The sequence below is a fragment of the Aquarana catesbeiana genome, unplaced genomic scaffold (genome assembly GCF_042186555.1).
Source record: "Aquarana catesbeiana isolate 2022-GZ unplaced genomic scaffold, ASM4218655v1 unanchor232, whole genome shotgun sequence".
In the NCBI taxonomy this organism is placed as follows: domain Eukaryota; kingdom Metazoa; phylum Chordata; class Amphibia; order Anura; family Ranidae; genus Aquarana; species Aquarana catesbeiana.
The window spans coordinates 364,857-380,862 of record NW_027362660.1 but is presented as its reverse complement, the minus strand read 5'-3'; the positions used below and the strand labels follow the sequence as shown (position 1 = coordinate 380,862).

The window sequence follows — 16,006 nt, the reverse complement described above, 5'->3', positions numbered from 1 at the left end:
GAATGCTGTTGCCGGCCTACATATAAAAAACTGGAATTCACTATCAAGAAACCAAAAAGCTGAGAAATGTAAGCTGAAATTCCAATCTAGTTCCTATTCCCAATGCCGGTAATTCTTTACCCTATTCCATGTCTCTGTAGTCCCAAACCCCCAATCCTAACCCTAATCCCACCCCTCCTAGTCCCTAACCCCAATCATAACCATAATCCCACCCCTCCTAGTCCCTAACCCCAATCATAACCCTAATCCCACCCCTCATAGTCCCAAACCCCCAATCATAACCCTAATCCCACCCTCCTAGTCCCAAACTCCTAACCCTAATCCCACCCCTCCTAGTCCCAAACCCCCAATCCTAACCCTAACCCCACCCCTCCTAGTCCCAAACCCCCAATCATAACCCTAATCCCACCCCTCCTAGTCCCTAACTCCCAATCCTAACCCTAATCCCACACCTCCTAGTCCCTAACCCCCAATAATAACCCTAATCCCACCCCTCCTAGTCCCTAAACCCCAATCCTAACCCTAATCCCACCCCTCCTAGTCCCTAACCCCAATCCTAACCCTAATCCCACCCCTCCTTGTCCCTAACCCCCAATCATAACCCTAATCCCACCCCTCCTAGTCCCTAACCCCCAATCATAACGCTAATTCCACCCCTCCTAGTCCCAAACCCCCAATCCTAACCCTAATACCACCCCTCCTAGTCCCAAACTCCTAACCCCAACTCTAATCCCACCCCTCCTAGTCCCAAACCCCCAATCCTAACCCTAATCCCACCCCTCCTAGTCCCTAACCCCAATCATAACCCTAATCCCACCCCTCATAGTTCCAAACCCCCAATCCTAACCCTAATCCCACCCCTCCTAGTCCCAAACTCCTAACCCTAACTCTAATCCCACCCCTCCTAGTCTCAAACCCCCAATCCTAACCCTAATCCCACTCCTCCTAGTCCCTAACCCCCAATCCTAACCCTAATCCCACCCCTCCTAGTCCCTAACCCCCAATCCTAACCCTAATCCCACGCTCCTAGTCCCTGACCCCCAATCCTAACCCTAATCCCACCCCTCCTAGTCCCTAACCCCCAATCCTAACACCACCCCGCCTAGTCCCTAACCCCAATCATAACCCTAATCCCACCCCTCCTAGTCCCTAACCCCCAATCCTAAACCTAATCCCACCCCTCCTAGTCCCTAACCCCCAATCCTAACCCTAATCCCACCCCTCCTAGTCCCTAACCCCCAATCATAACCCTAATCCCACCCCTCATAGTCCTTAATCCTACCCCTCCTAGTCCCTAACCCCCAATCATAACCCTAATCCCACCCCTCCTAGTCCCAAACCCCCAATCATAACCATAATCCCACCCCTCCTAGTCCCAACCACCTACCTAATCCCATCATTGTACAAGTGACTTTAATCTCTTTATGAAATATGGTTTATAACTTTATTATGTAATGTAGTAATTTTATTATTGACTCACGAAACATATGAATAATTGAATTTATTATAACATGTAACAGAAGAAAATAGATACATGGCTTAATAAACATACATCAAACTATTCAAAGGAAGTATTTAGTCGGAATAAATTGAAGGTTTAGATCATGTTTTCTTGCCAACTCAGTGCACCAGCCGGACTCATAAAATAGTCTGCAAAAGCATCTCAAATTGTGAATCCTACTATTGGTCCACGTACATGCAGAAAATCGGCAGGTTCAATATTGTGTGACAGAGTATCCTCAAAATTTACTCCATCTCTCTCTCTCACCACATTATGTAGTATACACGCAGCCTTAATTACCTTACATGCGGTTTCAACATTAAGGTTTATTGGTTTTAGAAAAATTTGCCACTTGTTCGCCAGTATACCGAAAGCGCATTCTACAAGTCTACGTGCCCGACACAGCCTGTAATTGAAGATCCTCTTTCGTGTATCTAGATTCCTCTGCGAATAAGGTTTCATGAGATGTTCGTGAATAGCAAAAGCATCGTTGGCTACAAACACAAATGGCATTTTGGGTCCCTCTGTTCCAGGCAGTGGTCGGTTATCTGGTAAATCCAATTCATTATAGGCAAGACGTTTTCCGAATTTACTATGCTGGAAAACAGCGGAGTCTGCACTGCTGCCAAATGATCCAATATCTACATAAATAAAATTTATAGTCAGCATCGACAACTGCCATTAAAACAACAGAAAAATACTTTTTATAATTGTAGTACTGGCTTCCACTATGACATGGTTTTATTAGCCTAATATGCTTTGCATCAATAGCTCCTAAACAGTTTGGAAAATTGGTCTTGTTCAAAAATCGCTGTGCAACATCTTCCCATTTAGCCTTGTTTGGAATTGGCATGACTGTACCTCGCAGATCCCAGATTCCATCACATGTTTGCTTCACAATTTCACTTATGGTTGATATCCCAATGCGAAATTCATATTGCAGCGATGAGTATGTATTTCCGGTTGCAAGATATCTGTAAAATAAAAAATTTAATTTATCTTTCAGTAAAACTGATCAAGCAGCGATGGAAAACATTAAGAGACAACTTCAAACAAGAGTTAATCAGACAACAACAAATCAGAAGTGGATCCAGCGGGAAACAAGGGAGAATTTACTGTCACTACTACGAATTAGAATTTTTAAAACCAGTGATGCAGGACAGACAGTAAGTAGTAACATTTTTCATAAAAGCAATGTATAGAAATAGCAATAATCACGTAGCACTGTCTAATCATGTATATTTTAATCAGAACAGAAAGCTATTTCAATAGTGAGAGTGAGGCAGAGGAGCTTACTCATGAAAACACTACTAATGAACCACAAGTTGCAGAAGAGGAAAATGTTGAAGATATCAGAGAAACAACATCGGAGCCACCACGAAAGTCAACTTCAAGATCCAAACCTAAAAAAACCCAGCAAACGCAGGAATTCATTGATGTTGTCAGAAACCCGATTGATAGCCAAAAAAATGAAAACCACGAGATATCATCTTTTACTAAAAGTTTGATTCCTCAGATTGCGCAGGTGAATCAAGAATTCCAATGTGTGCTTTGAATCGACATCATGAAAGTGATTAAATCTTACCAACAAAAATCAAATCCTCAAAGTGTACACGTCCAAACCTCAGAAAACCCAAACCCACAACAATATGTTCGTTATGGGAATCCATGGGAAGAATCATCTTATCGTGTCCCTTCTTATAATTCTCCATGTGGGCCAAACATTATGTCCATGACCCCCCAATTTAATAAAAGGTTCCATGCAGGCCAATACGACATGCCCCCTAATTATTATCCCCCAATTCAAGCTCCTCCTCCTCCTCCTCCCCCTCATCCTACTCCTCCTAACACCGCTAGAGAAGATTCGCACCCTCACGCCTCATTTTATCAAGATCTATAGTTATGCAATAGTTACATACTTTGAGTTTGCAGATAACGTTTGAATTAGGCCCCTTTTACACGTGCGGACCGTATGTCCGTATTTCATCCATCCGTTTTCGGATGAAATACGGACATACATGCATCCCTATGGGATAGCGAGTGTCAGCAGATGAACATTCGCTCACACCCGATATTATCCGTCCCCGCTCTCGTCTGATTCAGCAGATGGCGGAAAATCCTATTTTTTTATCCGTCGGCAGAGCGGATCGGATGAACACAGACAGACGGTCCGTGCTCATCCGATCCCCCATCGGGGAGAGCGGAGATCTGACAGGGCGGTCCATGCACAGAGCGCGGGTCCCGCCCTATCATCCGCCGGCTCAGCTAGGAAAAACGGAGAGATCCCAGCTGAGCAGTGGATGTTCACGGGTCGGATCAACACAAATCCGTCCCGTGTGAAAGGGGCCTTACAAGTGTTAGTAAACCTTCATGTCATATGTTTTTCATGTTTATTGATTGTTTTCAATCAAAGTTTTTATAATTCAGCTATTTGGATATATTAGGTCCCTTTCACATGTGCGGACCGTATTTAAACCATCCGTTTTCGGATGAAATACAGACATACATGCATCCATATGCAGTGGATGAGTGGATGAACATCCGCTGACACCCGATATCATCCGTCCCCGCTCTTGTCCATGCTCATCCCATCCCCCATCGGGGAGAGCGGAGATTTGACAGGGTGGTCCCTGCACAAACCCTGTCACCCGCCAGCTCAGCAGAGAAAAACGGAGAGATCCACGCTGAGCAGCGGATGTTCACGGGTCGGATCAACACTCGTATAGTAAAGATGATAATTTATTATTATACAGATTTCTATTTTCTTGAAAATATTATTACAGTATTATATTTTATGCATATGTTGTGCAATTTAAAAAAATAAATGTTAGTTTTTTCAAACTAAAAATTGTAGTATGTTTATGATTTATGAATAAATGCATGGAATCATAACAAAGCTTACCTCAGCGTTATAAGTAAGCGTTTGCATGGTGATATTGCATCTCTGCAATTAGTATCCCGTCTCAACAACACAGGTGTCAGCAAATCAAGAAGATAGTCAAATCTATGGAAAGAAACAGATTTGATGTTAAAAACCACAGCTAGTAGGAGTTTGTGACATTGTTTTTTGGAGTTTGGGACATTGGAAGAGTGGGATTAGGGTTAGGGTTGGGAGTTTGGGACTAGGAGGTGGGATTAGGGTTAGGATTGGGGGTTTGGGACTAAGAGGGGTGGGATTAGGGTTATGATTGGGGGTTAGGGACTAGGAGGGGTGGGATTAGGGTTAGGATTGGGGGTTAGGGACTAGGAGGGGTGGGATTAGGGTTATGATTGGGGGTTAAGGACTAGGAGGGGTGGGATTAGGGTTATGATTGGGGGTTAGGGACTAGGATGGGTGGAATTAGGGCTAGGATTGGGTGTTAGGGACTAGGAGGGGTGGGATTAGGGTTAGGATTGGGGGTTTGGGACTAGGAGGGGTGGGATTAGGGTTAGGATTGGGGGTTAGGGACTAGGAGGGGTGGGATTAGGGTTATGATTGGGGGTTAGGGACTAGGAGGGGTGGGATTAGGGTTAGGATTGGGGGTTTGGGAGTAGGAGGGGTGGGATTAGGGTTATGATTGGGGGTTTGGGACTAGGAGGGGTGAGATTAGGGTTATGATTGGGGGTTTGGGACTGAGGGGTGGGCTTAGGGTTATGATTGGGGGTTAGGGACTAGGAGGGGTGGGATTAGGGACTAGGAGGGATGGGATTAGAGTTAGGATTGGGGGTTTGGGACTAGGAGGGGTGGGATTAGGGTTATGATTGGTAATTAGAGACTAGGAGGGGTGGGATTAGGGTTAGGATTGGGGGTTTGGGAGTAGGAGGGGTGGGATTAGGGTTATGATTGGGGTTTGGGACTAGGAGGGGTGGGATTAGGGTTATGATTGGGGGTTTGGGACTAAGAGGAGTGGGATTAGGGTTATGATTGGGGGTTAGGGACTAGGAGGGGTGGGATTAGGGACTAGGAGGGATGGGATTAGAGTTAGGATTGGGGGTTTGGGACTAGGAGGGGTGGGATTAGGGTTATGATTGGGGATTAGAGACTAGGAGGGGTGGGATTAGGGTTATGATTGGGGGTTAGGGACTAGGAGGGTTGGGATTAAGGTTAGGATTGGGGGTTAGGGACTAGGAGGGGTGGGATTAGGGTTATGATTGGGGGTTTGGGACTATGAGGGGTGGGATTAGGTTATGATTGGGGGTTAGGGACTAGGAGGGGTGGGATTAGGGTTAGGATTGGGGGTTTGGGACTAGGAGGGGTGGGATTAGAGTTAGGAGTTAGGGACTAGGAGGGGTGGGATTAGGGTTATGATTTGGGGTTTGGGACTAGGAGGGGTGGGATTAGGGTTAGGATTGGGGGTTAGGGACTAGGAGGGGTGGGATTAGGGTTAGGATTGGGGGTTTGGGACTAGGAGGGGTGGGATTAGAGTTAGGGACTAGGAGGGGTGGGATTAGGGTTATGATTTGGGGTTTGGCACTAGGAGGGGTGGGATTAGGGTTAGGATTGGGGGTTAGGGACTAGGAAGTGTGGGATTAGGGTTAGGAGTTTGGGACTTGGAGGGGTGGGATTAGGGTTTAGTGAACTAGGATATACTTACGTTGCAATGCTCATCCGAGTGTAGTTTCTGAATTTATCAGGGTGCTCTCTAAGGTCACGATAGAGCAGCACAAATTGTCCTCTCTCAGAGTGCATTTGAGTGATGGGATGAAACCAAAAGCGACGTTGTGGTCTCTGTTGATGGAGAATATGTTCCCAAACATATAGCACAAATAACGGCAGCTCATGGAACCCCATCTTCTCCCTGTTCTATTTCTTCTCTGACGAAAAAACAGGAAGTGCACAGGATGAGATGTAAGGGGGTTAGGGACTAGGAAGTGTGGGGTTAGGAGTTTGGGACTAGGAGGGGTGGGATTAGAGTTAGGATTGGGGGTTTGGGACTAGGAGGGGTGGGATTAGGGTTAGGATTGGGGGTTAGGGACTAGGAGGGGTGGGATTAGGGTTATGATTGGGGGTTAGGGACTAGGGTTAGGATTGGGGGTTTGGGACTAGGAGGGGTGGGATTAGAGTTAGGGTTAGGAGCTTGGGACTAGGAGGGGTGGGATTCGGGTTATGATTGGGGGTTAGGGACTAGGAGGGGTGGGATTAAGGTTAGGTTTGGGGGTTAGGGACTAGGAGGGGTGGGATTAGGGTTATGATTGGGGGTTAGGGACTAGGAGGGGTCGGATTAGGGTTAGGATTGGGGGTTTGGGAGTAGGAGGGGTGGGATTAGGGTTATGATTGGGGGTTTGGGAGTAGGAGGGGTGGGATTAGGGTTATGATTGGGGGTTTGGGACTAAGAGGGGTGGGATTAGGGTTAGGGACTAGGAGGGGTGGGATTAGGGTTATGATTGGGAGTTAGGGACTAGGAGGGGTGGGATTAGGGTTATGATTGGGGGTTAGGGACTAGGATGGGTGGGATTAGGGTTAGGAACTAGGAGGGGTGGGATTAGGGTTATGATTGGGGGTTTGGGACTAGGAGGGGTGAGATTCAAGTTATGATTGAGGGTTAGGAACTAGGAGGGGTGGGATTAAGGTTAGGATTGGGGGTTAGGGACTAGGAGGGGTGGGATTAGGGTTATGATTGGGGGTTAGGGACTAGGAGGGGTGGGATTAGGGTTATGATTGGGGGTTAGGGACTAGGAGGGGTGGGATTAGGGTTAGGATTGGGGGTTTGGGAGTAGGAGGGGTGGGATTAGGGTTATGATTGGGGGTTTGGGACTAGGAGGGGTGGGATTAGGGTTATGATTGGGGGTTTGGGACTAAGAGGGGTGGGATTAGGGTTATGATTGGGGGTTAGGGACTAAGAGGGGTGGGATTAGGGTTAGGATTGGGGGTTAGGGACTAGGAGGGGTGGGATTAGGGTTATGATTGGGGGTTAGGGACTAGGAGGGGTGGGATTAGGGTTATGATTGGGGGTTAGGGACTAGGATGGGTGGGATTAGGGTTAGGATTGGGGGTTAGGGACTAGGAGGGGTGGGATTAGGGTTAGGATGGGGGTTTGGGACTAGGAGGGGTGGGATTAGGGTTAGGAGTTTGGGACTAGGAGGGGTGGGATTCGGGTTATGATTGAGGGTTAGGGACTAGGAGGGGTGGGATTAAGGTTATGATTGGGGGTTAGGGACTAGGAGGGGTGGGATTAGGGTTAGGATTGGGGGTTTGGGAGTAGGAGGGGTGGGATTAGGGTTATGATTGGGGGTTTGGGAGTAAGAGGGGTGGGATTAGGGTTATGATTGGGGGTTAGGGACTAGGAGGGGTGGGATTAGGGACTAGGAGGGATGGGATTAGAGTTAGGATTGTGGGTTTGGGACTAGGAGGGGTGGGATTAGGGTTATTATTGGGGATTAGAGACTAGGAGGGGTGGGATTAGGGTTAGGATTGGGGGTTAGGGACTAGGAGGGGTGGGATTAGGGTTATGTTTGGGGGTTAGGGACTAGGAGGGGTGGGATTAGGGTTAGGATTGGGGGTTTGGGAGTAGGAGGGGTGGGATTAGGGTTATGATTGGGGTTTGGGACTAGGAGGGATGGGATTAGGGTTATGATTGGGGGTTTGGGACTAAGAGGAGTGGGATTAGGGTTATGATTGGGGGTTAGGGACTAGGAGGGGTGGGATTAGGGACTAGGAGGGATGGGATTAGAGTTAGGATTGGGGGTTTGGGACTAGGAGCGGTGGGATTAGGGTTATGATTGGGGATTAGAGACTAGGAGGGGTGGGATTAGGGTTATGATTGGGGGTTAGGGACTAGGAGGGTTGGGATTAAGGTTAGGATTGGGGGTTAGGGACTAGGAGGGGTGGGATTAGGGTTATGATTGGGGGTTTGGGACTATGAGGGGTGGGATTAGGTTATGATTGGGGGTTAGGGACTAGGAGGGGTGGGATTAGGGTTAGGATTGGGGGTTTGGGACTAGGAGGGGTGGGATTAGAGTTAGGGACTAGGAGGGGTGGGATTAGGGTTATGATTTGGGGTTTGGGACTAGGAGGGGTGGGATTAGGGTTAGGATTGGGGGTTAGGGACTAGGAGGGGTGGGATTAGGGTTAGGATTGGGGGTTTGGGACTAGGAGGGGTGGGATTAGAGTTAGGAGTTAGGCACTAGGAGGGGTGGGATTAGGGTTATGATTGGGGGTTTGGGACTAAGAGGATTGGGATTAGGGTTATGATTGGGGGTTAGGGACTAGGAGGGGTGGGATTAGGGACTAGGAGGGATGGGATTAGAGTTAGGATTGGGGGTTTGGGACTAGGAGGGGTGGGATTAGGGTTATGATTGGGGATTAGAGACTAGGAGGGGTGGGATTAGGGTTATGATTGGGGGTTAGGGACTAGGAGGGTTGGGATTAAGGTTAGGATGGGGGTTAGGGACTAGGAGGGGTGGGATTAGGGTTATGATTGGGGGTTTGGGACTATGAGGGGTGGGATTAGGTTATGATTGGGGGTTAGGGACTAGGAGGGGTGGGTTTAGGGTTAGGATTGGGGGTTTGGGACTAGGAGGGGTGGGATTAGAGTTAGGGACTAGGAGGGGTGGGATTAGGGTTATGATTGGGGATTAGAGACTAGGAGGGGTGGGATTAGGGTTATGATTGGGGGTTAGGGACTAGGAGGGTTGGGATTAAGGTTAGGATGGGGGTTAGGGACTAGGAGGGGTGGGATTAGGGTTATGATTGGGGGTTTGGGACTATGAGGGGTGGGATTAGGTTATGATTGGGGGTTAGGGACTAGGAGGGGTGGGATTAGGGTTAGGATTGGGGGTTAGGGACTAGGAGGGGTGGGATTAGGGTTAGGATTGGGGGTTTGGGACTAGGAGGGGTGGGATTAGAGTTAGGAGTTAGGCACTAGGAGGGGTGGGATTAGGGTTATGATTGGGGGTTTGGGACTAAGAGGATTGGGATTAGGGTTATGATTGGGGGTTAGGGACTAGGAGGGGTGGGATTAGGGACTAGGAGGGATGGGATTAGAGTTAGGATTGGGGGTTTGGGACTAGGAGGGGTGGGATTAGGGTTATGATTGGGGATTAGAGACTAGGAGGGGTGGGATTAGGGTTATGATTGGGGGTTAGGGACTAGGAGGGTTGGGATTAAGGTTAGGATGGGGGTTAGGGACTAGGAGGGGTGGGATTAGGGTTATGATTGGGGGTTTGGGACTATGAGGGGTGGGATTAGGTTATGATTGGGGGTTAGGGACTAGGAGGGGTGGGTTTAGGGTTAGGATTGGGGGTTTGGGACTAGGAGGGGTGGGATTAGAGTTAGGGACTAGGAGGGGTGGGATTAGGGTTGTGATTTGGGGTTTGGGACTAGGAGGGGTGGGATTAGGGTTAGGATTGGGGGTTAGGGACTAGGAGGGGTGGGATTAGGGTTAGGATTGGGGGTTTGGGACTAGGAGGGGTGGGATTAGAGTTAGGATTGGGGGTTAGGGACTAGGAGTGGTGGGATTAGGGTTAGGAGTTTGGGACTTGGAGGGGTGGGATTAGGGTTTAGTGAACTAGGATATACTTACGTTGCAATGCTCATAGTTTCTGAATTTATCAGGGTGCTCTCTAAGGTCACGATAGAGCAGCACAAATTGTCCTCTCTCAGAGTGCATTTGAGTGATGGGATGAAACCAAAAGCGACGTTGTGGTCTCTGTTGTTGGAGAATATGTTCCCAAACATATAGCACAAATAACAGCAGCTCATGGAAACCCATCTTCTCCCTGTTCCATTTCTTCTCTGACGAAAAAACAGGAAGTGCACAGGATGAGATGTAAGGGGGACATGGTGTTTGCTGACGCGAACGCTTAAAAAACGCTACAAAAACGCAATTAAAATGCATGGGCGTTAGTGCTATTTTTAACGCTAACGCGGCAATAATGCGCTAATAACGCTCATCATTTTTACCGCGGTTTTGCAATGCCTCAGTGTGAAAGGCGCCTTAAGGTTGCTAAGAGCACAGTGGCCTCCATAATCCTTAAATGGAAGACGTTTGGGACGACCAGAACCCTTCCTAGAGCTGGCCGTCCGGCCAAACTGAGCTATCGGGGGAGAAGAGCCTTGGTGAGAGAGGTAAAGAAGAACCCAAAGATTACTGTGGCTGAGCTCCAGTCGGGAGATGGGAGAAAGTTTTAGAAAGTCAACCATCACTGCAGCCCTCTACCAGTCGGGGCTTTATGGCAGAGTGGCCTGACGGAAGCCTCTCTTCAGTGCAAGACGCATGAAAGCCCACATGGAGTTTGCTAAAAAACACCTGAAGGACTCCAAGATGGTGAGAAATAAGATTATTTGGTCTGATGAGACCAAGATAGAAATTTTTGGCCTTAATTCTAAGCGTTATGTGTGGAGAAAACCAGGCACTGCTCATCACCTATACAATACAGTCCCAACAGTGAAGCATGGTGGTGGCAGCACCATGCTGTGGGGGTGTCTTTCAGCTGCAGGGACAGGACGACTGGTTGCAATCGAGGGAAAGATGAATGCCGCCAAGTACAGGGATATCCTGGACGAAAACCTTCTCCAGAGTGCTCAGGACCTCAGACTGGGCCGAAGGTTTACCTTCCAACAAGACAATGACCCTAAGCACACAGCTAAAATAACGAAGAAGTGGCTTGACAACTCCGTGACTGTTCTCGAATGGCCCAGCCAGGGCCCCGATTTAAACTCATTTGAGCATCTCTGGAGAGACCTAAAAATGGCTGTCCACCAACGTTTACCATCCAACCTGACAGAACTGGAGAGGATCTGCAAGGAGGAATGGCAGAGGATTCCCAAATCCAGGTGTGAAAAACTTGTTGCATCTTTCCCAAAAAGGCTCATGGCTGTATTAGATCAAAAGGGGGCTTCTACTAAATACTGAGAAAAGGGTCTGAATACTTAGGACCATGTGATATTTCAGTTTTTCTTTTTTAATAAATTTGCAAACACACACTGTGTACACTTGCACAATAACTGTCCTCTAGTTAACTCTCGGGTTAACGTGTTAATGTACATTAATGTACATCTTCCTCTGTAGCATGCAATTAGAAGGGACGCACTGGGCCAATGTCCATAACCACCGGTCCAGGGTTTGCCACTACCCAGTTATTTGTATGAATCTATGCTTGATGACGGAAACTAAGGAGTCTACTTATAGAAAATGTATTCAATGTGACAATCATTCACTCAACCATTACAAATTCTGGCATTAATGCAGCACAGTCATTTCCTATGATCATCAGCTCCATCTAGTTGATAATGGGATATTTGTCTTGATATACCTCAATCAGTAAAAATAGTACATTACTGCATTGTGGCCACTAGATGGAGCCAAGGAAATCAGTATATGAAATAAAATACATCCAATATTCATCACAGCTGGGTGAATGCATTCAACAAATAAAAAAATAAAAATAAACCTCTAAGTGTTTATGAAATCTTACACTAGAAAATGTACTCAGTCAATGAGAGATAATGACTCCATTTTTATTTTTCTACTGCTATCAATGGCCAACACGGTACAACACTTCATCCATGTCTTTGGTGATCTCTGATCTCCTTATGAACTGTTTCTTACATGATGAAGATCAGCCATGCAGTATATCTGAGGTGTATATCAGGGTGTGCTTCTTCCCCACATGAGAGCTGTGATGTCCAGCAACATTCATATAGAAGACATTTCCCACACTCAAGCCACTAATACACCTCGAGGGTTGTGTGGGATCCCTGATGTACAGGAAGACAGAACTTTAGTGAGGAACAATTCCCTCACTCAGGACAGGAATACGGCTTCTCTCCGTGTGAGATCTCTGATGTCTGTAAAGATCGGACTTCACTGAAAAACATTTCCCGCACTCAGGACAGGAATACGGCTTCTCCCCTGTGTGAGATCTCTGATGTATGGAAAGAATGGACTTCTGTGAAAAACATTTCCCGCACTCAGAACAGAAATAGGGCTTCTCCCCCGTGTGAGATCTCTGATGTATGGAAAGACTGGACTTCCGTGAAAAACAGTTCCCGCACTCAGGACAGGAATATGGCTTCTGCCCTGTGTGACATCTCTGATGTGTGCAAAGATTGGACTTATTTGAAAAACATTTCCCGCACTCAGGACAGGAATACGGCTTCTCCCCTGTGTGAGATCTCTGATGTGTGTAAAGATGGGACTTCACTGAAAAACATTTCCCGCACTCAGAACAGGAATACGGTTTCTCCCCTGTGTGAGATCTCTGATGTATGTAAAGATGGGACCTCACTGAAAAACATTTCCCGCACTCAGGACACGAATACGGCTTCTCCCCTGTGTGAGATTTCTGATGTGTGTCTAGACTGGACTTCTGCGAAAAACATTTCCCACACTCAGGACAGGAATACGGCTTCTCTCCTGTGTGAGATCTTTTATGCTCCTTAAGCTTGGATTTAAAACTGAAACCCTTCCCGCACTCAGTACAGGAAAACCTCTTATCTGTTGGAAGGACGGCACCATCCCTCACAGTCTGAGGTTCCTCAGGATAAGAGGAATACGATGGTACATCTACACTGTGTGGTGCCGGATGGACATTTGAGGTAGTCGGGTTTTCTCCTGGACTATACTGTGTGATGTCCTCATCTTCTACTTTACAGTCTGGAGACAAAGTGAGACAATCCTCTGAGGTTTTCCTCATCTCCCGTCCATCTACTAAAATAGAGATAAAAAGATTATTACTAGACATGAGTAGATTGGTTCCCCTAAACCAGGACTCCACCCACATCAGGCAGCTTTGTCTCTGAGGATCTTACAATTCCCCCCTCAAAGTAACTAGTAAATGGGTCCTCTGATCTCCTACCAGTTCATTTCTTTATTCATGGACCTTAGTCAGAGAGTGAGGAAACAATGAGAACTGTCTTTTATAGGAGTGACAGTGATGAGGGGATTATAGGACGAGTGTCCCCACCCCCTCTATCACTCATTGCCATCTTCCCAACACAAGAAGTCCTGCACTTCCTTATTTAGTCCATGATTTAGTCATGAATGACAGCGGGGCTGAGCCCCACCAGAGGTCAGAGAGTGAGGATGGGGGGAGAACAACCAAGATGAAGACTGGACTGATCCTGAAGACCACCATCATTGGGATATTGACTCCTCCCTCATTATCACGTTCTGTTTAACATTCCAAAGTTTGAGGATGTTATCACATTATTTTCACCATGTAAAAGTCTGTGCTCCAATCAAATCATCAGATATAAAATGTCCAGCTGGTAGTAAATGGGTGCAACAAAAGATAATACATATTATGTATATATAGCAGTGGGTAGAGGGTGAGAGCAGAAGTCAGGACTATGTAATGTACAACATATTGTATAAGATACAACAGATAGGACTATATAGTATCAGAATGATGTAATGTACAACATAGAGTATATAATGCAGGGGTCAGGAGTACGTAATGTACAATATACAGTATACAATGTAAGGGTCAGGACTCATACTATTGGTAATCAGTGGAAGCTTAAATGTTCACATGAGACAAGTTGCAGAGGTCCCACACCACTCCCTCCCATCTCCTGAGACTGCACTCAGTGACTTGAGTCTGAGACTATACAGATATATCCCTCCACCCGGCAAAGCCAGAAAACAATGGAAAAAGTAACCCAGGGAGAATTAGTCTGTCAGAGATCATGCTAGACCTGGGCATGGTGCAGAAGACCCAAAGCAGATGCCCAAGGTGCCTAGGTACAGCAACATCTATGGTGAAAATCAACCTTTTGCTGCCAGCTGAATCCCAGAATTTCCATATATGCAGTCTAGATCCATAAATTGTGTCTGCAGCACAGAGAAGGAAGATTATCACCCAGTCCTTGCCCTACTCTGGACCAATCAGTGATCAGTATGGGTGGAGAAATGTATTTAGTGTAAATGACCCACCTGTGCTGATCTCTGTAGGAGTGTCCTCCTCTATAAATGTCCCCGTTATTCCATCCTCCTCCATAGACTGCTGATCATCCCTCACATACATCTCTTCTTCTTCTGATTTAACCTCAAATTCTATATCGATTGGATCTCCACTCTATATCAAGAAAATGAAAGTGAATATTATCTGTAAACAATAGGATTTATTATTGTGACATCACATAAAAAATCCACACATCATCTCTAGGAGTCAATGTTCTAGATCAGGGATATGCAATTAGTGGACCTCCAGCTCTTGCAGAACTACAAGTCCCATGAAGCATAGCAAGACTCTGACAGCCACAAGTTGACACCCAGAGGCAGAGGCATGATGGGACTTGTAGTTTTGCAACAACTGGAGGTCCGCTAATTGCATATGCGTGTTCTAGATACTCCGTCCCACCAACCTTGAGGTAACAGTGAGGGATGATGTGATCTTCCTGTGTAGAATCCCGGGAATACAGAGGACGGGGACATCTCTCTGGTGGGTCCCTGGTATTTGGTGGCTCCATCTTATTCTTCTGTCCTTCTGAAAACTCCTCCATCACTCCATACTCTTCTTCTTCCTCTTTATACTCCTCTTTAACATCAATATTATCATCCCCGAGGTTTTCACTCTGAATATATAATAAAACATTCATTGTAACAAACATGCTGTGTATAAATCAGAACTACCAATAATTGTCAATCATCTACCTGATGATGGTGAGGGATGGTGTTTCCTTCCTGTGTGGAATCCCGGGAATACAGAGAACGGGGACATCTCTCTGGTGGGTTTCTGTAGCTGGATGACTCCACCATGGTGTCCTGGGACAGATCTTTGTGTTCTTTTAGAGACTCTGACTCCTTCATCACACCATCCTCATCATCATCCTCTTTTATCTCTTCTTTAACCTCAACTTTAGAATCTCTCAGGTTTTCACTCTGAATATAGAATAAAAATGACATCAATTGTAACAATGCAGATAATGTACAGATCCTAATGATTATTATTATTATTCAGGATTTATATAGAGCCAAAAGTTTACGTAGCGCTGGTAGACAGTATAAATACAATACACTTTAATACAGTAGGAATCAGAGGGCCCTGCTCCTTAGAGCTTACAATCTAAGAGGGAAGGTCAAGAGATACAAGAGGTAATAACTGTGGGTGATGTGCTGATTGAGAAGATAAATGTACAGTTGTTAGATGGAGACCAGATAGGCTTCTCTGAAGAGATGAGTTTTCAGGGATCGTCTGAAAGTGCATGAAGTAGAAGAAAATCAGACAGATTGGGGTAGAGCATTCCAGAGGATGGGAGAGGCTCTGGAGAAGTCCTGAAGGCGAGCATGGGATGAGGTGACAAGGGAATTTGAGAGCAGGAGGTCTTGGGAGGAGCAAAGAGAACAATTAGTTTGGTATTTTGAGACTAGGTAAGTGATGTAGCTGGGGGGGGCAGGATGTGGATGGCTTTGTAAGTTATAGTTAGTATCTTGAATTTAGTTGGCTGAGTGGCAGTCAATGGAGGGATTGGCAGAGGGGTATAGCAGACGTTGAGTGGTTTGTGAGGTGGATGAGCCTGGCAACAGCATTTATGAAGGACTGAAGGGGGGAGGAGCCTATTTAGAGGTAAGCCAATGAGGC

At 46.5% G+C, this 16,006-nt stretch overlaps 1 protein-coding gene and 1 pseudogene across 1 annotated transcript in view; one reads left to right on the top strand and one right to left on the bottom strand.

Moving 5' to 3' along the window:
- Positions 1-16,006, top strand: part of LOC141121795 (uncharacterized) — a 329,972-nt gene that overhangs the window by 225,690 nt on the left and 88,276 nt on the right. The gene's annotated exons all lie outside the window — the stretch shown is intronic.
- Positions 1-16,006, bottom strand: part of LOC141121812 (uncharacterized) — a 32,444-nt pseudogene that overhangs the window by 8,195 nt on the left and 8,243 nt on the right.